This window comes from Talpa occidentalis, unplaced genomic scaffold (genome assembly GCF_014898055.3).
Source record: "Talpa occidentalis isolate TD23 unplaced genomic scaffold, MPIMG_talOcc4v2.1 talOcc4.7, whole genome shotgun sequence".
Lineage (NCBI taxonomy): Eukaryota > Metazoa > Chordata > Mammalia > Eulipotyphla > Talpidae > Talpa > Talpa occidentalis.
In genome coordinates this window covers 34,612,919-34,636,063 of record NW_023605083.1, presented here as the reverse complement: position 1 = coordinate 34,636,063, position 23,145 = coordinate 34,612,919, and the positions used below count along the sequence as shown (strand labels likewise).

Below are 23,145 nucleotides of genomic sequence, written 5' to 3'. Positions count from 1 at the left end.
ATTGTGCAAGTTTAATGAGTGAGTACTTAGCAGTGTCTGGCATATTTAATGTGCTAGGGTGACCTGACATTGCTAACAACAAATAATACTATTTCATTAAGTCTTGGATATTAAGTTCCTCTATACCTTTTAGTTTATTGTAATGTGGATAGGAAGGTTGTGTATATAAATGCACTGTTACCAAATTATTGTAAGGCTATTAGAAATGTTTCTTTCAAAGAAATATTTCTCTATGGCTAAATAGTGCAGATTTATTTTTTTAGCAAAGTACAACAGTCGATGTTGATTTCAGATAAAATTCTTTGCCCCTGTGTTACCTTTGTTAAAAAAGAATGCTGCCTACTCTTCTTAGTCTGTTGAAATAAAAGCTAAATGTTAAAACCCTGGTGTCCTTTATAATTATCCATTGAAAATGTATGATTAAGAATATAAAATGTCATTGTCTCTAATCTTAATTTAAAATACAATGTCATTTTGACCTCCTTTAGAAGGCTCATCTTCTTGAAAGATAATCCAAATTGTACTGAGGCTCCTACGAAGAACAAAAATTAGGTTTTCTTCACTCATAAGAAAACATTTGTTGGGCCACAGTCAATTCAGAAAATGCTTCTGAATTTGAGGATTATGTGAGCACTTTAGATCTTTCAATGTCTTCCTTTTGGGTGTTTAGTTTCTCACTACTATACCATTCCTAGGCATGTAATTTTAACCTAGCCATGTAAATTTAACCTGCTGATTTTTGCAGTAACTACAAAGAGTTTGAGCATGACTTTGTTAAGCAAACTGGCCTTCCATTTAGATTTAGTAAGTTATGTAGAAAGTCATATTGAAAAATTTCATACAGAACATGTGTGATTTACTATTCAGAAATGAAAATCTGCAGGATGAAAACTTGAAGGGTGAAATTCAAGAAAATGAATTTTTAAAAGAGTGAAAGAAAAAGGTGGAGAATATACAAAGAAGAAATAATTTAAACCCAAAGCTACAATAGGTCTGGGTGAGTTTAACCAAATAGTCTCTGTGATGTTCAATTGTTCAATAAAAAATATTAGAAGCAGGACTTTGCAGCTTTGTTGTTAGGGATAATGCTGGAGTACAACTAAAACAAAAGTAAATGCACCAATGAAGAAAGTTAAATAACAGTGTTCTGTATTGTCTGAGTCCCCCAAAAGTACTAGCATATTTTCAGTGAATAAGGATATATCTGGGTTAGCGAAGTCAATCTTATGATACCAGAATTCCACCCTTAATGTGTTTTGCTCTTTAATTTATCCAAAAGGACACCTTTTGGAGAAGAATGCAAGATACATAGTCAAACACTTCACATATGATGATATGAATTGTAACTTTAAAAAATAATGGGCATACTAGAGTATATTTCCTCATTGATCCAATGGGTTATTTATGATGATGTGACTAAAACTTCTAGTATCCTGTACATGTACATCAGTACAGAAATCACTGTGATTTCTAGATTAGTTTATTAACAGTTGCTTCATGTTTGTGTATTTCTTCATTCATTCACACAATTCATTCATTTAATTAAAAATGTTGATTGAGTGCCAATTGTGTGTCAAGGACACGCATAGATACCTTAGAGACAAAGGCAAAGACCATTTCATTCTGTAGACTACCTACAAGCAGACAAATGTCTTTATATTATTATTGAACATCTCTTTTACCTAATTTTATGTTGACTTCTCTCATGAATTTTCCCTAGAGAATTACAAAGCCTAAAATATTTTTACAAATTATTTGAGCCTCCCTGATGGCACTAGGGGTTAAGTCTTAGCACAATGAAACTATCAACTACTGCAGCACAAATTCACTCTCCTACAGGGAGCTAACCCACAGGGCACAGCCAAACTATCCTGTCTCACCCACTGCTCCCTTCAGTAGTTTATTTCAGTCAATCTGCCTGCTCTGCTTCCCCACTTAGTCTCTGGATAATCTTCTCACCACCACCACCACCACCCTCTGGCCTGTGCCCCAGCTCTTGTATGCATAAATAAATATTTAAAAAAAACAACAAATTATATATAGCATGGCACCCTATATAGTTATGTTAAATACATACTTGCAACATTTGAAATAGTGACTTAATGGTGTGAGTCAGGGAAGTCTAGTATTTAGCTTTGTTTTCAAAGAAAGGGTTTGCTATTGAACATTTTCTTCATCCAAATTTGGGCTGGATCTAAATTGTATAAGAATAACTGCTTTCAATGGTTTGTGTGCCAGTCTTTATTTGCATTTCTGAAGCAGAAAGCTAGATCACGCTTTGCCATAGTTGGCTCTCAGTTGTAGAGCTCTGATCAGCAAACCTTTAATCCTGCCAGATTATGTGGTTGTTTTGTGAGACAAATATATAGTAACTAGGGATTAGGACTTGTTTTAAAATTGTGATTTCATCTGTCTGCCTTCAGAAACCTAAATATGGATCATTCTGAAAATACTGAGAAATATATTAGAAAAGAAAGACTTGTTTTCTACACAGCTTTTCTAGAATACCCTAATAAAAGCCAACATCAACTAAAGCTAAAGCATTTGTTAGTATGCCTCTTCTGTACTTAATCTTCTCTGGAGAATTATAAATTCTAAATACTGACACATATATACTTACAAATACAGGCAATTTAAAGAACACTCATATACATAATTAAGCTATTAGAAAAAATGCATTATAAGCTTGGAACCTGATATATTTTGGATACTCTCAAAAATTTGAGGAAAATATATTACTGTGAAAATGCATTAAAGTCTCTATTAGTGACACTTTACCCCTTCAGGATCTTTGTCATTAACAGCCAAATGTAATATTGGCTAAATCTATTTATGTTTTTGTGTTCATCTACCTTTTATTTAGTATTTCTCTTTGTCAGACTCTGGGTCTGATAGATACTATCTAATTTTTGACATTTCATTGTGGATTTTTTTTTTTTGTGGATGTTTGTGGTTAGTTGCATTGTGCTATAAAGAAACCATTTACATCAAAAAAGTAAGCCAGGATACAGATTGAAACTATCTAGGTGTCCAGTAGGGCAGAAACAGAACTAAATTCTATAATATCTAAAACCCATGGTCTTTCTATTCCCACTATGTTACTTTGACCCAGAAAGTATGGGTAAACATTGATTGAGTTAAAGTAACTTAGATCTTGTGGTATGAGCCTATATATTTTTTTGTGCATAGACCTCTGTTTTTGCTACAGATTAAAGAACACTCTTCAAGCTTAATGATTAGTAGGAGCATTAAATACCCCAGTCATGGAGACATGGATATAGCTGGTGAATTAACCACAACCATTGTATCTCTTTCATTGGCTCTGTGATACCATCTTTCCTGTTCTACATGCTGTGCTGTGAATGGATTGCATATGTGACTTTCTTCCTTACTGTTGGAAGACAGAATACATTCCCCTCACACACTGTGGCCCCAAGTCAATGAATAATTGCTGAAGAAATAAAAGCTAAGGTTTCTTGCCTTCAGATAGGATCCACTATGTGGTACAGTATATTCTTTATAGCTTCATGCAGGGTAAATCCAAGGTTGAAATCATGCTTTTGCTTAATTTCTTAGTTTTTGTTTTGTTTTCTCACTACCTTGTTGATTTATCCAGAGAAACTTTCCTTAATAAGTTGCTTGCACTTGAATCATTTTGAATACTTTCTTGAGACTGTGACCCGGGAAAAATGGTGTGCCTTTAATGTTATACTGGTTTATAGTTTATTTGCCTCTTCTGTACTCAGCTGCTCTTCTTTGCTACTTTCAATGTTTATTTTCCCCTTTAACCTTATATGACACATTCTAGATTATTCCATTTTATTAAGCTAGATGAGACTGAATCCTAGATTTATGTGTAATGTTGGAAGGAGTGAGGCAATGAGTGAGAATTTGGGTTTTCTTTAGATACTTCCTCTTCCTCAGCTGGAGTTTTCTCTTACAGAGTTTTTCTGAGGAGTGACATCCAAGTAAATGAGTGCTACATGAAGCAGCTAAGAACATGAGATGGTGTAATAAAGTGCCAAATTATGCAGTACAAAAAGAGAAGAAAGCAAACACCATAATAAGATGCTAATTGTGCTGCACACTGATTGAGTGACACTGATTAGAGAGCAAACACATCAAGCCCTATTCACCCTGACATGCCCCCCTCTTCTAGTCCCACATCATCAAGCCATTAATGTGAATCAACACATTTTTCAAAAAGAGACCACAGAAGTAAATCAACTTGACCAAAATTTCTAAGATCTCAGGATTTGTGGTCACTTGGCTACTCACTGGATTGAAAAACTTTCTTTCTTGGATCAGGCTTAAATATGAAGTTTGATCATATAGTACATGCTTGGCAATGTCTCTTTGGATATTTTTTCACTTATGTTGTCACAAAATGCGATTTTATATAGCAAAACTTGACTTCCCACTCTGCCAGTTCTTTGAGAGCTGCTACAAAACAAGTGGTTCAATGCAGTAGGAAAAAAATATTTAAATTTCTGCCCCCCCTAATTGCTGTCATGTTTTTGTAAATACTGCAAAAATATACTTTAAAATGCTCTGGTGGATTTGTCATGGAAAATACTGTATATTCTTTCCGTTTCCATGAAACCTAACATCCTCTAAGGGACCTGTTTGCAAAGATTTTGTAGTCAAATTATTCATCTTTATTTTTCAGTCTTTTAAATTTTCCTGGTATTTCCATTCACTATGTGAAATGTGTGACCTAACAATTCTGTTATCGTAGATAGATAATTTTTCATTTTTACATGCAGGGTGCAAATTAGTGGTATAAACAAGACTTAGGGAGGGACTCCTTCAGCTAGTTAAGTGAACAGGCTGTTCCAGTGCCCTTAAAGTACTTCAAAAGCATGTCTTTATCTACAAAAAGCTAGTGTGCTAATTACTACTTGTTATTATTTAGGTCATTAAACCAGCTTTCCTAGAGAACCACACTAGACAGCTTCTGGTTCTGCAGTCCACTTTGACCCTCTCTTCAATGGAATGAAATTGTATTTCTCAAGAAACACTATTTTTGTTACTCTATTTTATAACTAAAACTGCTCTTCCTTCTGAATGGTTTTATCATGCTTCAGTGATGTAATGTGACAAGAGGTGATGCCTGCCGGTGCTCATTATAATAGTGCTTATGACATTTTTTATATTGTAAACACTTTGTTTTCTTCAGTTTCTGAAACAGAGTTCTTCAAAGCACTGGTTTACTGAAATTAATAACCTTTTAAGCACAAGCTAATTCTTCATTCTGTAGTTCTTGTCATTGAATGATCATCTTTTTGAATAGGAATGACACAGCATAATTGTATGAGCTTTTTATAATAAAATCTAATAATAATTTGTAGTTATAGAACATTTCCCCATTTCTAAAGCATTTTATATACTTAACTTGCTGTAAATGAGAATAGTGTCAAGAAATAAGTTTACTCCAACCCAATACTAGTATGCTTCATTCACCTGATAGTAACGATTATTTAATACATAGTGTTTCCCTTGTTACCTTGGTTAACAGGAACCTCAGAGTCAACCCTATGCTTTATTGCTGAAATTATCCTTATTTAACACAGAAGAAAGCATTTCTATAAATCATTGAATTTTATTTTAATGATTCAGTTAAAATGCCTCTTATAATAAATGAGAACAAATGATTTGGGGACTAGTCACAGAGTAAATTATAAACAAATCCATCTAATTTTGGCCTATCAGATAAAAAGGGAAGCAGATTATTAAAGTACTTTAAGGAAGAAAAAACTGCTTAAACAAAAGATTTCCACTATTACATAAATCTAATTTGCTTCTGGATATACACTGTATAGTTAATTATTTAAAATAGTGAAAAAATTTGTTCTCCATTAATACAAAACATCAATTGATTTCATTTCAATATGATTAAAACATTTATTTAAATGCCAATGTAACAAGTCACTAAGGATTTTTACATAATACATAGTGTTTAAAACACCAGTTATCTGTTAAATAATAATGAAATTCTTTGATGGGTATGTTTTCATGAAGTTTGTAAAAATACTAGTCAGTATTAAATATAGATCATATTTGAACAACTTCAGAGATATTATAAAGTAGACAAATAATCCAGGAATCACTTAGGTAAGATACTCAACTGCACTTATGATGAAGTCTCATTGTCCAAACACCATAAGTAGTAGGAGAAGCCATTAGTAGAAGTCAAGGTTTAGGATCTCATGGACAAATACCAGGAAGCCCCTCAAAATAAAGGAATATATGAGTTTTGCTGCAAAAAAAAATCACTACATCTAAGGAAGAAGAAAATTATAGCAACTTCAAAAAAGTCAACTGCATTTTCTGTATAACAGAGTAAGAACAACTATTCACATATCAATATATCTGACATCATGTTGTTGAAAAATTAACCACTTGCCAAAGATTTCCTTGAACATTTATGGAAAGATCCTATGTGCAGATGCTGTTTGGGGGTACAAATTCTGCTTGATCATTTCAGGATTAGGGGTGCAATATTTCTAGTGTTATACCTCCATCATATACCCCCTGTGGAGAGACAGAACATGTTAGAATTTTCTAAAGCCTAGATTTATGAACAGAAACAGACTACTCTGCTGAGTGAAGTATATCATGGACAGGAATTCAATTTTGCACTCCTGCAGGTTACAATTGGGGAAGCAAAAGGCTTCACTATCTGGAAGAGGATGAGAACTTGGAGTGGTATGTATCTACATCACACACCTGGCCACCAGGATAATTGCTACCACTGAACTGGCAAGCAGACCTGAGCTGACCTTTTGCTGCTCAGCCTCCCTGCTGTGTCCCTGGCAGGATACCTCTATTTCTATTGAGTCTAGAAATAATCTTAAAAATTAAGCCAGATTATTATTTTACTATGTTTTGACATAATGGATTAATTTTGTCTTTACCCAAGTGAATACTTACCCTTGTTGATGTATAAATCTTAGTTCTTTTTTTTTTTTTTTCCCTAAAGTGGCAGTAATTAAATGGAGGACATTTTAGTTCTTGTAAGAAAAAAAAAAAGTATAGATGGTAAGCCATCTACAAGAATTTTATTTGCCATTTTTATGGTATTTACCACCTATTGAGGATCTTTGGGGGAAATTACCATTGCAGTGAAATGTACTCTCCCAGAGGGATTCTGAAATTGTCCATCATAGCTGCCTATAAGCTTATTCCTAGATGAGACTAAAAAATCCTAAGTAGGCAATGTAATTGATGGAAATAAGTGCCCATCAACAGATAAATTGATACAGAAAATATGTGATATTTATACAATGGAATACTACTTACTATTAAAAAAGATGAAATCTTTTTGACAACATGGAAGAAACTAGAGAGAATTATGCTAACTGAAATTAGTCAGAAAGAGAAAGACATTATGTCCTGTGATTTCATTCATATGTGAAATATACAGAAACAAAGCAAGGGAACAGACAAAACTAAATTGAAACAAACCCTGAAAATTTGACTGCAGAATAGAGGCTGCTATAGTGGGAGGTAGCCAGTGGACTATTGTGGATGGTTATTGGTACCTTAGTGGTGGGCATGGTAACATATATCTGAGTGGTGTGGACCTATACCCCTAAATGATGTAGTGTCATAAACTAGTTTTTCCTCAATAAAAAGTTTAATTAAATTAAAAAAAACTCAGAGTACTTTTAAGCCCAATAAAATATTTTTTGCAAACTGTATTTCCATACTGACAGCATCTCATTGATTTGGCAAAAGTCACTGGGTTATGTGTATTTAATCTGAATTCTTGATAAATAACTGCATCACATATTGTTGATGATACATAAAACCAAAAGAACTCGATTCTCCTAATGCTATTCCTAGTGTTGCTTTTGAATTATTGCATTGCTTAAGGTGAAAGCTACTTATCGTCTTGATAGTTTCCTGAGAACCAACATGTCCATTTAAGAGTTTCACCTTCATTATGGCATTAGGGTCACTAAGATGTAAGCTTTAAGTTAATGTTCCACTCTCCTAATGGCTCCTTTCTTGACTCTTGCACATCGAATTGCTTTCCCAGCTAACAATGTCCATTCCAGGAAATGAAATGTTTCTGACTTTGGGGACTCTCAAACCACTGCATCATGGAATTCATATATTTATTTCTTGGCCTTTTTCTCAATTAAGCTGTACACTATCAAGTATAAGTAAAACTTTAGAAAAAAACTATAGACATTAAACCCTGAGGAATTAACTACATTAAAAAAAAAAAATAATAGAATGGCCAGGCTAGAAAAAGATGTGTGTGTCTGTGTGTCCAGACAGAAACATCTGTAATTATGGGAGGAAATTATCTTAATAAAGTTATTTAGTAAAGCTATCTAGAAAAACATCCATAATATAATGATGGAATGGGTGAATGATGGGCACTAAATTCAAAGGAATGAGCTTATCATATACTGCAGGAAACCAGTGATCTTATCATATACTACAAAATTGATCCATCTCTTTAATTTTGGGTGGGACCTCTGAACTTCCCATAGTTACTCTCCACTTGCCCACATCGAGTGGATCCCCCAATCCCATTTTAATTAATAAATATGAAGTCTGAGATGGGGTTTTAGTAGATAACAATGGAGTAATTTTTGATTTCCTAGAACCTATATTGACTATGGATGCTTGTGAATATCCATTCTGATCATAATGGAGTTAAATAGGTTTTTCAGACAATGGCAGTGAATTTACTTATAAAATTGCTTAATAGAACTTTTTTCAAATGAATCCATATATTTTAAAGAAAAGAACTGGTCCAAATGTCATTTCAAATTTATAAACTATATCTCCAGTGCCATTTCACACATGAAAAATCAGTAATGGAATCATTTGGGGGATTATTATTTCAGACTGATTTTAACATAGAATATTTTTCATGGACAGTTTTTGAAAATAGGATGTAAAACTATCTTTTAGGAATAGTTGAGATGGAACTCTGATGGACTAGATAATCTCTATCCCTTCAAAACTATGCTTTTTATAATGTAATCATGCTTCCAAAGCTATTGAGGAAACTCTAACATTAACCTGTTGCGTGTAATTACACAGTTGTGAAATAGTACACATTATACCCTATTCTTTGGAACTTTATAAACAAGTCTTCACTTTATCAAATGACTAAGAATGTATAGCCATTACTTTAAAATAGTGGTTCAAACAAAAGACAGAGTTAAGCACAAATGAAAAGTACAGATGCTCAGTCACTTAATATGAATTTGCTGTAAAATGTATTTACAAGCAGTTTGACTTAGTGGAGGATTAAGAAGGAAGCTCTGAACCAAATGTGAAGATTTGAAGGCAATGAACCATGATTGATGCTAATTTTGGCAAAATAAAATCTAAGCTACATACTTTAGTGAATTATGTTAAATATGAGTTGGTTAATTATAAATAGCTCGTTACTTAGCAAGAGAACAGAAAAATGTGCTCTTATCTAGAGAGTACCTTAAATGTCTTTTCAATATGCACTGCTTTTAAATAATCTGTAGTTTAGACTTTAAAATTGATTTTGCATTCTTTTTACAAACCCACAAACACCATTTCACTTCTATCTATAGATATCATCATTGTAACATTATAACATGGATATTCTTGTGCTTTCCAATTTGAAATATACACCGTGTTGATTTTATCACCTTTTTTTTTTTTTTAGCTTTGAAGTGTTGGAGTTCATTGTTAACATCAGTCATACTAATAGACATTTAAACAGTGTATCTATGATGACTTAATTTTACTAAAATTAAGCTTTTTAAATTTTTGAAAGTTATCTTAGTAGCAGGTAAACTTTTTCATTTCTTCAGAAAAATATAGTATCCATTGGGGTTAAGCTTGTTGATTTTAGGAATTTGAGTTGCAGTGCCTTGAAGGAAACACAATGGCTTTGGATTTAGAGAGAACTGGGTTTAAATCCCGATCCTGTTTCTTCTTGGTAATATGATCTTGAGCAAGTTAATTTTCATTTTTAATTAAAAGATGTACATTCCTTTTGGGGCTTGCTTGGCTTAGAAGTTTTAATAATTCATGAATATCTTATGGGAGCTAATGACAGTAGTCAGATCTCTTACCAAGAAATGAAAATATACTAGACATTTAGAAATTCAGACAACCACTATGGTACATCTGTTTCATTCTTCTCTCCCCTTACAGACCAATTTGTTCTATTTTGTGACACATGGAGAGCAGAGGAGGACCACCTAAAGGGAGTGAGAGGGTAAATTAACATGTCATTATGACCTGGAAGAGAGAGCAAATTTATCTACTATGCATAGCTAGAGTGTCCTGAATTGCTGAACAGGATTATAATAACCTCTTCTGTAAGGCCACGATGAGGACTGGTAGGGGTGTGTACTCAGCATTTCTGAACCAGCACATAGTAGGTGCTTAGTAAATCATAGTTTTACTGTCTTATTCTTGGCTAAAAACCATAAGAACATCTAACTACTGAAAAACCTGGCTTCAGAATTAACTGAATTATTGATCCATTGAAGAAAAATGCAGTCTAATAGAAAGATCATGTCTGAAGCAGGGAATAAAACTATCATTTGTTAATAGCAGGGGATACTCAGCCCTTCAAGCTAGTCAACTCCACACAGGAGAACAGATACTAATGTAAGTGGTAGGCCCCATTCTCACATTTATATAGCACAGTTCTGTTGGACCACATGATACATTGTTAGTGAATGAGTGGAAGAAAATCAATAGGCTGGTTTAAGGTAATTGAGAGAGGATTATAGTAGGTATCTGTACTTTTTTTCAAATCAAGCACTCATTCAGCTTTCTGGAAAGAGTACCCTTTTGGAGGGAAAAACAATATTCTTAAATATTACTCACTTGCATGTGGAGATGTGCTCCCTAAGTTTCTATTGCATGGATGGGTCTGTGACTAAGGCCCATCTGAAAAGGGCACTCATTCTCCCAACCAAAAGATATTGGGGCACTAATGGACACTTGATCCAATGTAGTCAGTAGGGATCAATTAGATCTGCAGGGGTTGTACTAAGAAATGTGTGTATTTTCAACTTCAACCAAGAAAAATATAACTCTAAATTTGCCACCAAACATCTTGCATTGATATAAAGCCTGAAACAGAAAATCCTATTATTATAAGATCTTTATTATATATAATAACCCTTCATCATTAGCATGACACAGAATGTCAAAAATAATTTAGAAGGAGCCTCTAACCTTCAGCTCATCATGGTGGCTACCAAGGTGTCAAAACTGATGATACATTAGACACAGGTGTCACTACAGACTCTATGCCACCTGTCCCCTTTATGTATCTTCAAACACAATGGTATTGCATGTTGAAGCCCCCAGGCATTAAATCAGACTGGATGCCAGGCTGCAGTTTAACTGCCTTCAGGGATATTTCCACACAGGACCCAGCTGCTATGGAATCTTTCACCACATTCCATTCTCAGATCCTTACTACCTTTTATAAACCACTGTTGTCCTGGAACATCTCTCCCACCTTACAGTCCAGCAGTTCCCCTACCCCAAACTCTGTATCTTTCTTCTCAGAAATGCCCATCTAAATTGCCCTCCTATACAAGAACCTGTATAACAGTACCTGTATAACAGGTACTTAGCAACTTCTGTTTTGGGTGTGAGAACATAGATTATTATTAACAGTCTCTGAGATCAAAAGGTCAGAACTTTCTGAAATAAGAGAAGGACCATGTTGTCTCTTCATTTCTTCAGAAGTCTCTGCTGACTAAAAGTAGGAAATAGTCTTTAGTAGCTTGGTAGATTATCCTGCTCCAAAACTACTTTGCCCAGCAGAGAGTAAGAAGATAAAATAGAAATATCCAAAAAGTAAATTATATCCATTACTCTCTGACTGCCTACATTACCTCTCATTGCAAGCATTGCCATGACATCTGAATTTGTACAATATGATATATTTCACGGCCCCCAGTTGAAGGAAGGATCTAACCTTGAATCCTAGGAAAGTATGTTGGAGACAACTGCCTCTTGTATTTGAAATGTTGCTTAGTTTTGCCAGTAAAATTCATATCTTTCCTAATAACCAAATTTTTTAAAGATTTATTTATTCATAGAAGAGCTGGGGCACAGGCCAGAGATGTAGGGGGTGACAGGACCCACCAGAGACAGAGTGGGGAACAGAACAGGCAGATTGATTGAAGTACACTGCTGAGGGGAGCAGCGGGTGAGACAGGAGAGGTCTGCTGCTCCATGTGGGTTTTTCCCTGGCCATCCAGGGATTGAACTCGTGCTGCAGAGGCTACGGATTGATTCATAGAACAGTGCTTAACCCCTTACACCACCAGGGAGGCCCCCTAATAACCTAATTTAATCTCAGTTCTAAATAAAAACCTAAAAAGAGGAGATCCTAAAGCGCTACACTTGGATTCATCCAAATCTTAGATTCTGTTTCAGTTTTTCGTTTCAGCCCTGTCATGGATATTGCCTTTAACAATCTGAATCCCTCAGAGAGAGAGCTATAGCTCCAGCGCTGGTCTCTGGGGCCCTTGTCATCCCTCCACTTCCAAGTTTTTTGCCTATTTATACACATTAGTTGGTCTAGTATTAAACTTGTGGTGTAAGCTTCATGTTTTTTTTCATTTCAGGGAGCTACTTTCCTTTGTCTTTTATGTCATCAACACCTCTTGGATTACAAGTCTGCAGAATGTGTGAATGATACTCCTGAGAATTTGGCAAATTTGAAAATAACGGGTAAGGGACAGAGCATTGGAAAACTTTTTGTAGTGAAATAGCACTTCATCCTCCCATTATTTTTCAGCTAATGAGTTTTTATTTCTGTTGACTCATCTTACTTTCCCATATGGGCAAGAGTCTGGGGAAGAGAAAACACCATGCTAGAAACAAAGGGAGAGTGGACTTCTTTATGGATTGTGTCTTCGTTTAAGGGCAGCTGCTAGTGTGTTTGAATCCTTGTCTGAGTCTGATCCAAAGTGTGTCTAGAGATATAAAAAGATTTGGAAGCCAAATATGACTTCCTGTGTGACCCCCAGAGCAGTTATTTTCCCTTTGTGAGATATATTGGGTCCATGAGTATATGTGGTGTGGCCAGTTCTTTTCCCTGCAATTGTACTTCCTTACCCAGCTCAGTGTCTATGGAATATTATCAACACTAAAAAAAAAAAAAAAAAAACCTCAAAAAAACAAACAAGCCACTATTTTCACGAAAACAACTTTATGCCTTATCCTCTTCAAAGATGGAATACTTATGGTGGGGAAAACTGAAAGGAGGTAGGGAAATATTGCCATATCCACATTTTATGTAGCTTTGAAGCCAATTCCTATTGCAGTGTCTGGCAAATAACTTGAGTGTTTCCAATCTTAATGTTGAGATTTCTTGTCCTGTCCTTTTAACCGAATATGCTCCCCAACCCATCAATTTTGCAAAGACTTTTACTCTGCTTTTTATATTTTCTCTGTTGGGAGGTTTGGGGAGAGGAAGTGTAAAATATTATGTATCATCATGACCACACCTTGTAAGCCCAGAATGCCTCATAGGCAGGTAGCCAAGGTCACAGCACATGAACACACCTCTACCACTCACTCACACTGAGCTCTCTGTATTCTCTCTGAGATTAGGGAGAAAGCCTTGGATAAAACCATCAAGTAAGAGATGCTTTTCTTTGGAACCAGGGCAGGGAAGATAGAGTATTCTCCCTGCCTTCTTTCCTGTCCACAAACAGTAGAGCTGGAAGTTTTCTGTTCTCTGCTGCTCTGGATGAATGTGAGGGTAGAGAAAGGGGACCTTCTGGAAGGTCACAGAATGTCACTAAGGCTGAGCTAAGCTTGCATCAGGGATGCTGGGGGCCAGGACACTTAAATCCTTGTTTGATTCTCATCTCCAATGTGTGTCTGGAGATAAGCAAAGAAGCCAGATATTTCTTACCCAATAGGTTCAGAGTTACAGTTTTGTCCCCCATATTGACCTAGGCATCTTCAAACTCCAGTTTCAGAATGTGTGAGATATGAAGCTTCTTTATTCTACTTTTCTGAAAACTACATGAAGGATTTCTATCCATAAGAAGTTTTGGTTATTGCATCTCTCTGAAGCTATATAAAGTCCCAGGTAGTGAAGAAGCAGATAAAGTACAGTTCAACTGGGTCCTGAGCTGTTGTCTCTATTGTTTGTTTGTTTGTTTGCTTGTTTTCTTAATTTGAAAAGTCTCTGAATTAGTTAATGGCATTTTGCATTTTTTTCTTTTTTTTTTAAGATTTATTTATTTATTTATACAAGGACTGGGTACAGTCAGAAGCGCGGGAGGGTGAGAGAATTCACCAGAGCCAGAGTGGAGAGCAGAACAGGCAGAAGGACCGAAGTACACTGCTGAGGGGAGCAGCGGGAGGCAGGAGAGGTCTGTGTGCCATGTGGGACCCTCACTCGGCAGCCGGGGATCGAACTGGCACTGCAGAGGCTGCGGGCAGCTTCGCAGCCCAATGCTTAACCACTGTCCACTGGGGAGGCCCTGCATTTTTTTTTTTTCTTAATACATCATTAAATTTATTTTTTAAATAGGATATCTGAGCAGGAGCAATGTGCTTGGGATGTGGACAGATGTGCAGTACTACTACAGCCAGGCCCCTGATCACCTTTGAACAGCCAAAGTAGTCCATCTATTAGAACTGAAGAAGATTTGCCCCTTCATCTTAACCAGATTTCTAGCATTTTCTAAACTTATATTCCAAAAGCACAGAAAGACAGCATTCAGCTATTAGAAGGATAAATGTATTTTGAATGGAAAAATACCCCTGATTAAGAAAGACAGAAATAATCAAGAAATATGAGAACTTTACTTAGCACAACATTGAACAATATTTAGCAGTCATATTGATGAAAATAATAACCATTGATTGATGGGTATTGATATAATTATTTTAAAAGAGTAGCTGCATGAATGGATCTGAAAGCCAGATTCACATCCTCTGCAGCAGGTTGTCAAATTAAATGTCTAAAATTAATAAACTAAGAAAATTGATGACAACATGTTATTTTAAAATGAGGAGATCCATAATGAGTGAAATAGGTAAAAGGCTTAAGTGTTTCTGGGAAACAGGGCACATAGAAAAAGAATGTGTGAATATGAGACTGTTCTTTTTTCTTTTAGGACATGTACAACTTACTTGACTCCTAAGGCAGTGTTCCTGTTTTTACTCAAAAAAAAAAAAAAAAAAAAAAAAAAATTAAGTCACATTTAAAATTGCAAGAACTTCAAAAATGTTTCACACAGGTTGTATTTAAAAATGTGCAAGCAAACTTGATTTTAAGTCTATTTTTAAAAATAAACTTTCGGGCCTCCCCGGTGGCGTAGCGGTTGAGCGCTGGCTTGTGAAGCTGCCCGCTGCCTCTGCAGTGCTGGTTCGATCCCTGGTCACCAGGTGAGGGTACCACATGGTGCGCAGACCTCTCCTGCCGCCCGCTGCTCCCCTCAGCAGTGAACTTCATCAGTCTGCCTGCTCTGCTCTCTGCTCTGACTCTGGTGAATTTTCTTACCCTCCCGCACTTCTGACTGTACCCAGTTCCTGTATAAATAAATAAATAAATCTTTAAAAAAAAATTTAAAAAATAAATAAATAAAAATGAACTTTATAAAATGTCCATTATAGCAATTTAACAAGGTTAGGTACTCTGAAATGAAACTCTCCCCTCTCCCACAAGTCACCTAAGAATTAGATAAATAAGAATCAACACCATTGAAAGGAAATCCTCCATGAACTCTGTAGTAATCACAAACAAAAAACTTCACAAAATGCAAGTAAAAACAAAATAAATAATACTATAAAAGTGGAAGAATTCACTTAGAAACCAAGGCTTCCTTGGAAGTATGCCCAATCCAGTAACTTTACATTTCACTGGTTATCAGCCCCACTAAGGAATAAGATTTGAACTTGAAAAGTATGTAAACAGAAGCTGAGACCCCCCAGTTCCCACCCCTACCCACATGCATTTTATTTATTTATTTATTTATTTATTTTTAACAGTTTAATGTTTTTTATTTATTTATTTATTTTTTTGGTTCCCACAATATTTTTTTTTTATAAATTTTATTGTTATATTCCCCATACAATTGCAGCCCCCCCATTCTGACCCCAATCCCTCCCCTCCCTGCCCCCCTAAAAATGTCTCTGGTTCATAGTTTTTTGTTGATTTTGATTTTCACTTTCTTATAGTTATTCATTTTCCTGGTCTCTTATTTAAGTTTTCTAGATTCCTGCTATGAGTGAGACCATCCGGTATTTTTCTTTTTCTTTTTGGCTTATTTTAAGGCAGAAACTCAAAGGCACAATCTTCACTTAAAAGGAGGGATGCTTGCCAAGTGAACAAACAAGACAGGGAATCCATCTCTGTTGGAACTTATTGGCAAAAATTGATAATATTAATAATCTTTGTTAATAAGCATTTATTGTGCTCCTCTCAGGGAGTCCTGGTTTTTTTATTATACTATGATCTCAGTCTATGAAACCCCAATCCATGAAAAACATTAAAATATGTCCTTGTTGGTCATGCCCCCTAGCTAGTGTTGCCATATTTAACAAATAGAATACAAGAAGCCCAGTTAAAATGAAGTTATTTCTCATTGCCTGTGGATGTATACCTGGAAACAAAATATATATATATATGGAGCATATTTATGCTATTTGTTGTTTATATAAAAAAAATTTAAGCATCTAAATTATATACTTATTTAAATTACATCTTCATGAAATTTGGATCTCCTCAACAGCTTCATGTTTGGCAGAGTTTGTTTATGAAATGTCTTGCAATTACAGACTGAATTCCATTTATATTATAATATTTTTATAGTGGTCACACCAGCTTACATACTTTGTCCAGTGAACATTCATTAATGAGAAGCATGCATAACATTTAGCAGTATGAACCAGTGTGCTGAACATATATTGCTCGAGATTAACAAGTTTGAGAATTATACAAATTTGATTTTTTGAAGCATGTAATACCATTTATATGGAATAATTGCTATTCTATGTTTTAGTATTTCTTTGCACTTTCAAGGCATCAATGCCTTTAAAAATGGTGGTCCAGTAACTTAAAAAAAAATATATATATATATATATATTGTTTTTATTTCCTTCCTCTTCCACACTACAATGAATTTTAAAAACATGTATTGAAAAAGAAGAATTTTACAGCAGATGGAATCTGTTTGAAAAGAGGGTGATAAGACTTAAGAATTAGTCATTTCAAGTTGAATTTCTTTTCCTATTCCTATAGTGTCCATTTGAATAACAACTTTGACACTTAAGGGAATAAATTTTTGTCAATTCTTTTTTGTCATATTCAAAAGTACTTTTTAAGCAAAGAGTACTTCAATTGTCTTTCAAATTGCTAACGAGTTATTGAGACCTAAGAACAAGAAGTAAGTAGAATTCTTCAAATGAATTATTAAAAATTTTAAAAAGAATTTGAAAGCCTTTTCCTTAGAACTAAAGTATGGTTTCAGTCCTTCAACCAAATGGAGTTGATCTCAACTGCCTTTGTTAAAGAAAGTCAATGTTTTTGTTTTTTTTTTAATTGTAAGAATTGAAAAATACTGAATGTAAACAAATTTATAAAGTTCCTTTAATTGCTCTGTTTGAACAGTCTATAAATGATAAAAAAAAAAATTTAGGCACACATTGGCATTGTTCAATATCAACAGGAAGAAAATAGAATACTACTTCATCTGTAAATGGGGAGAAGAGTCAATATGTATCAAACCATTCACTTGCTTCACTTTTGAATAAATATCTTTTGTACCATTATATAAACACCCACCAAATTTGTATTTTTATTATAAGCACCAAAAGGAGTACATTTTTTTTTTCTTTTTAATTTCTCATACAAGATTCTCTGCAAAAAAAAAAATATATATATATATAATATATATATATTATATATATATATATGCTATTTTTTCTGATGTCTTATCTGGGAAAGTATTCCTTGCAATAGCCTTAAAAGGAGGCCTTTTTCAGGAGAAAAAAATGGCAGTTTTTTTTTTTTTTTTTCTGTAGTGTGACAACTTATATCAATGGTTAGTCTATACAAAAGTGAGGGATCTAGTTCTTTGATAATCTCTGTAAGACAATGAGATTTTACAGGCACTTTTGGAATCAGGAAATGCTTGTAGTGGCATATATTTAGTCATCTGCTCTGTAAAATTAATGAATCAAGTGGTGGGTGGATTTTACAACTTCTGATGTGATTATTTTATCTTTGGAATTTTCTGTTGTGATTATCTTCTGAATTCGTTCTTAAATACTGCTCTTTTTTTTAATATTTATGCATACAAGAACTGGGGTACAGGCCAGAGGTGCGTGGTGGGAGCGGTGAGAGGATTAACCAGAGACAGAGTAGGGAGCAGAACAGGCAGATCTACTGAAATACACTGCTGAGGGGAGCAGCTGGGGAGACAGGAGAGGTCTGCTGTGCCCTGAGGGTTAGCAATCTGGTGAGGGTGGAACTTGTGCTATAGATAGCTGCAGATAGCTTGATGATGCTGAGACTTAGCTCTTGAGCCCCCAGGGAGGTCCCTTTCTTGGTACTAGTTGAGGAAATCATGCTCTCTTGTGTTTTAGCTGTATTATATTCTGATTTATATGTGATTTGCCATCATTTCTTTATATTTACTGAACAGTTATATCATTTTTCTGCATTGAGTAATTTTCCACTATTCAAAAAGTTCATAATAAAATTTTACTTGTATTTTGACAAGGTTAGTGTTACATTCACATATACACAAATAAAAATTCAATAAATTGGATAATACCAACTACTATAAGAACAGAAAAAAATTGAATATAACAATCCTATGTCAGAGTGTCCTTGTGTCTGTCACTCACAAGTTCAATTCAAAATTGAGAATTATCACAGGCAAACCATGGAAAGGTTGTGAAATAATACTAATTAAACTTGTTAAATAAATGCACATTTTTCATTGCACAAGACAGCCTGTTTGTTAGTAAGAGTCTTCTCTAATTAAGCAAGGATGGTTTATCTATCACAATCTTGAAATCCAGGCATTCAAGGGAATTTGTGGAATTTATGGAATTTGTGGGCTATTTAGGGATTGATGGCATTTTGTTATTTTAATCACTGCAGTAGAGCTCCTATTGTTAGCTGTTTTTTAGAAGCATGAACACTGGGATGAGGTGGTCCTGTTTGGCTAATTTTAACAGCATACAAACTGGTCAGAAGTTATTTCTGACTTGGAACTAAGTTTACTTTGGGTCAAAAGCAGTTTCTGTTTCTTTTCTTTTTTTTTTTTTTAATATTTATTTGTTTATTTATTTATTTGTTTATACGAGCACTGGGTACAGTCAGAAGCACGGGAGGGTGAGAGAATTCATCAGAGCCAGAGCAGGGAGCAGAACAGGCAGAATGACAAAGTACACTGCTGAGGGGAGCAGTGGGCACAGCAGGAGAGGTCTGCTGCGCCATGTGGAACCCTCCCCGGTGGCCAGGGATTGAACTTGTGCTGCAGAGGCTGCGGACAGCTTCGCAGCCCAGCAGTCAACCACTGCGCCACTGGGGAGGCCCGACCAGTTTCTTTTTCTTGATTACAAAAAACTTACCTGTAAAGTTTAGTGGTATGATTCTCAGTTACTTTTGTCTCTTAAGTCATTTAAGGACTTCCAAAGATATTTTAAAATGTAGTTTATATTTTAATACACTATTTAAAAATCTGAAGATAAAGCTTTTATGGTATCTTGACAAACTCAGTAAAAGGGACAAGGAAAAATCATTAATTATAGAACATTTCCTATATATGCAAGACGCCTGGCAAACTAGTAGTAGAGTAAATATGAAGATGATATTTGTATGTTTATAATTGTGTGACTGAAAATTATAAAGTAAAATCAGAATAAAATAGTGAAAGGTAACACAGTGATGATGACATGCTTGTGAGTATTTGATACAAGGAAAAAATGGAAATCATGTATTATGAAAATAAATTTTAAGAATTAATATCCTATGACTTAATGTTTATTAAGTGCTATAACTAGAAGGAAAATTATACTTGAAGTTACAGGAAAACTTTGTGCCTCAGTTGGCTGAATAGATACATTTTTAATTGTGTGTTGGTTGACATTATAATAACATCTGTTCATAAGAATTCTTTTTCAAATCAATAAATGCATTTGTATAATAATTGACATATTGAATAAATGACAGATATTAGAATGATCATAACTAAATTTTCCTTAGAGATTCATCTGTATGATACTTTCAATGAGTATATGACTTAATTTGCTCTGCTATTTTCATGAATCTTGGGTGTAAGTTTTTTTGCATTTTCATTTTTAAATAGTAAGTAATTTGAAATTTAAAAGTTTCTGTACATACCTAGTAAATAGATAAAAACAGTGCTGTCAAATCATTGTGTACCCGCAAATATTCAAGGTTTTTCTATAAAATGCTTACCTTTAGGAGGTGGTTTTGACTCCTATAATGAAATTCAGTTGAAAGAAATGCAGAGAGAAAGAGAAAGTGTGAGTATATGCCCTCATTGCATGAAACATATATATGTATAGAATATACAATAGATAGATATATTATATAATGTAATATGATATACTATACCATAATATAATTTATAATAATAATATAATAAATAAAATAAAATAATAATAGCCAACACTGATACACATATATGCTATTATTTCAAGCAGTTTATAGCTACACTAACTCATTTAATCACACCATCTCCTGAATAACACCATGTATTTACACACACACACACACACTCACACATACACATATATTAGGTGGGTGTGTTTCAAGTTGTGAAACAGCCAACAGCTATTCCAAGAACTTATCAGCAAATTACAACTGCTCAAGTTTCCTCCTCCTCCATACCATCTTACCAGCTAATGGCATCAACTTCAATACCAGCTTCTTCCAATAGAAGAGCAATGTTACTGCCATTTCTCTGTCCATACCCAGATACTCAATAGATTTATTCATCTATTTGAAGTAATTAAAGAATAGCAGAAATTTGTTTTGTTAAGGAGAAAAATTGTTTACTTTATAAAAGATTGAAAATGTCACTCCAGGACAATCCCTCCGTACTACTGCTGAGTGAAAAACACCAGTATTTGGAGTGTCAAAGTGAGTCATGGATCAGTTTGCTTCTTGAAATCCCAATTGTTTTATTTTTGTGCTGAATGTTTATCAGCAAAATATAATAAAGATATATTATCCTGTATCCTCTGATAAAGGACTGCTTGAATGCCAAAGTGTTAGGCATTCTTGACCTTAAACATGCTGTGCATCTCAGTGGATTTAGCAGACAGTATAATCATACCTCATTCTATTTTTTCAGTTAATGTGTCACTTTTTTCCCCATGGAATCAGGACTCTTTATGCCAAAGCCAGCAGGTGCTCAAGAGCTAAAATAGGTTTACAGCATGGTCCCTCTATAGAGATCTCTGATTTTGTAGGATATCTATTTAATGTGTGTGTGTTGAGGTCTAATTTTATGACTTTTTGCTTATTTGTGATTTGAAGGATAATTTTAAAGAGAGTGACTATTCCTTGTAACACAAATATAACATGGTAACAGTGAATTAATGGACAGAGTTTTGGATTTAACCCTTCCCTGTCTTAAGATATATTTTTTAAAGATTTATTTATTTATTTATACAAGCACTGGGTACAGTCAAAAGTGTAGAAGGGTGAACGAATTCACCAGAACCAGAGCGGGGAGCAGAACAGGCAGACTAATGAAGTACACTGCTAAGGGGAGCAGCGGCTGTGGTAGGAGAGGTCTGCGTGCCATATGGGACCCTGGCCTGTGGCCGGTGATGGAACAGGTGCTGCAGAGGCTGCAGGCAGCTTCACAGCCCAGCACTCCACTGCTGCACCACTGGGAAGGCTCTGTCTTAAGATATTTTTAAGGAGTGAATTCTGTAATAGTACTCAATGTTCTACGAACCCAGAAAGTCCCTAATTGCTAGACTTATAAAAACAAAAAGGGTTTAGTGAATGATTCTGTTCCTTGTGGTTCAGAGCAATACACACAATCTGTATTGTTTCCTGTGCTATGGCAATTAGGCCATATAAAAGCCAAGACCATTCACAAACCCCAAATGAATTTGAATGGTGTTTACAGCCCATCTAACTTCACAGAAGTGATTTTTGGTTCATGTATGATCACATGTACAATGTGGTCTAGCATCTTCCTCTCTGGTTCAGAAGCAAACTGATACCTAGAATGAAGTATGCTCGATATTTCTTGACTCTCCCTGCCCCCCTCCATGTCATTTTTCCTTTTATCTCCTAAACCAATGAAGAACTGAATCCAATAATATATCTATATATTTACCTTTCACTTTGGTAGCCCTTGTGTTTTTGTGATTACTTGATCCAGTAACTTAAAATCATAATCATTTAATATTCTGTGCAAATTAACATGATTCTTAGGAATCTGCATACTCTTTGCCAAACTTTGTTTTCTACCTTACTACCCAAATGTTTCTGGTAGATGTTATTTGTTACTTTCAAAAATTTATTTTTCCACATTCACAATTTAGTACGGTAGACAATTGGCATCAAAGTGTTGTTTTGTCAGTGATGAATGGCCAATGTGGTTTTATTAATACTAATGAAAAATGGGTATAATTTTAATCATTAATCCTAAGAAATTTATCTTCTTTTTTTTTTGAAGATTTATTTATTTATTTATACAATCACTGGGTACAGTCAGAAGTGCGGGAGGGTGAGAGAATTCACCAGAGCCAGAGCGGGGAGCAGAACAGGCAGACTGACGAAATACACTGCTGAGGGGAGCAGCGGGCATGGCAGGAGAGGTCTGCATGCCATGTGGGACCTTTGCTGGTGGGTGGGGATCAAAATGGTGCTGCAGAGGCTGTGGGCAGCTTCACAGCCCAGCGCTCAACCGCTGCGCCACCGGGGAGGCCAGAAATTTGTCTTCTTAAACCAATGCAGTGAAGTACATATTTTTCTCAGTGATTAATGCCATAAGGCATATGATGAAAGCATTAAGTGGAGGCCAGGAATGAGGGAGAAAATATTTCACATTAGATGACGTTAATTCTCAGCATTCTCGCCTTGTTCAAGACATTGACTTTAATGTTTAATGTAGTACAACCATAAAGATGGTT

General features: G+C 34.9%; 1 protein-coding gene across 11 annotated transcripts in view; it reads left to right on the top strand.

Annotated features, from left to right (window-relative positions):
- LINGO2 (leucine rich repeat and Ig domain containing 2) overlaps window positions 1-23,145 on the top strand; it is a 1,109,656-nt gene that overhangs the window by 529,463 nt on the left and 557,048 nt on the right. For 7 of the 11 annotated variants that reach the window (XM_054689320.1, XM_054689312.1, XM_054689316.1 and 4 more), the window contains one exon: window positions 12,612-12,717. The exons of 1 other annotated variant lie outside the window; for it this stretch is intronic. The gene's annotated coding sequence lies outside the window, so the exon portion shown is untranslated. Of the gene's footprint in view, window positions 1-6,650; window positions 6,709-10,013; window positions 10,229-12,611; window positions 12,718-23,145 lie in introns of those variants that run through there. 3 more of the 11 variants (XM_054689314.1, XM_054689313.1, XM_054689322.1) reach the window with 2 other exon arrangements.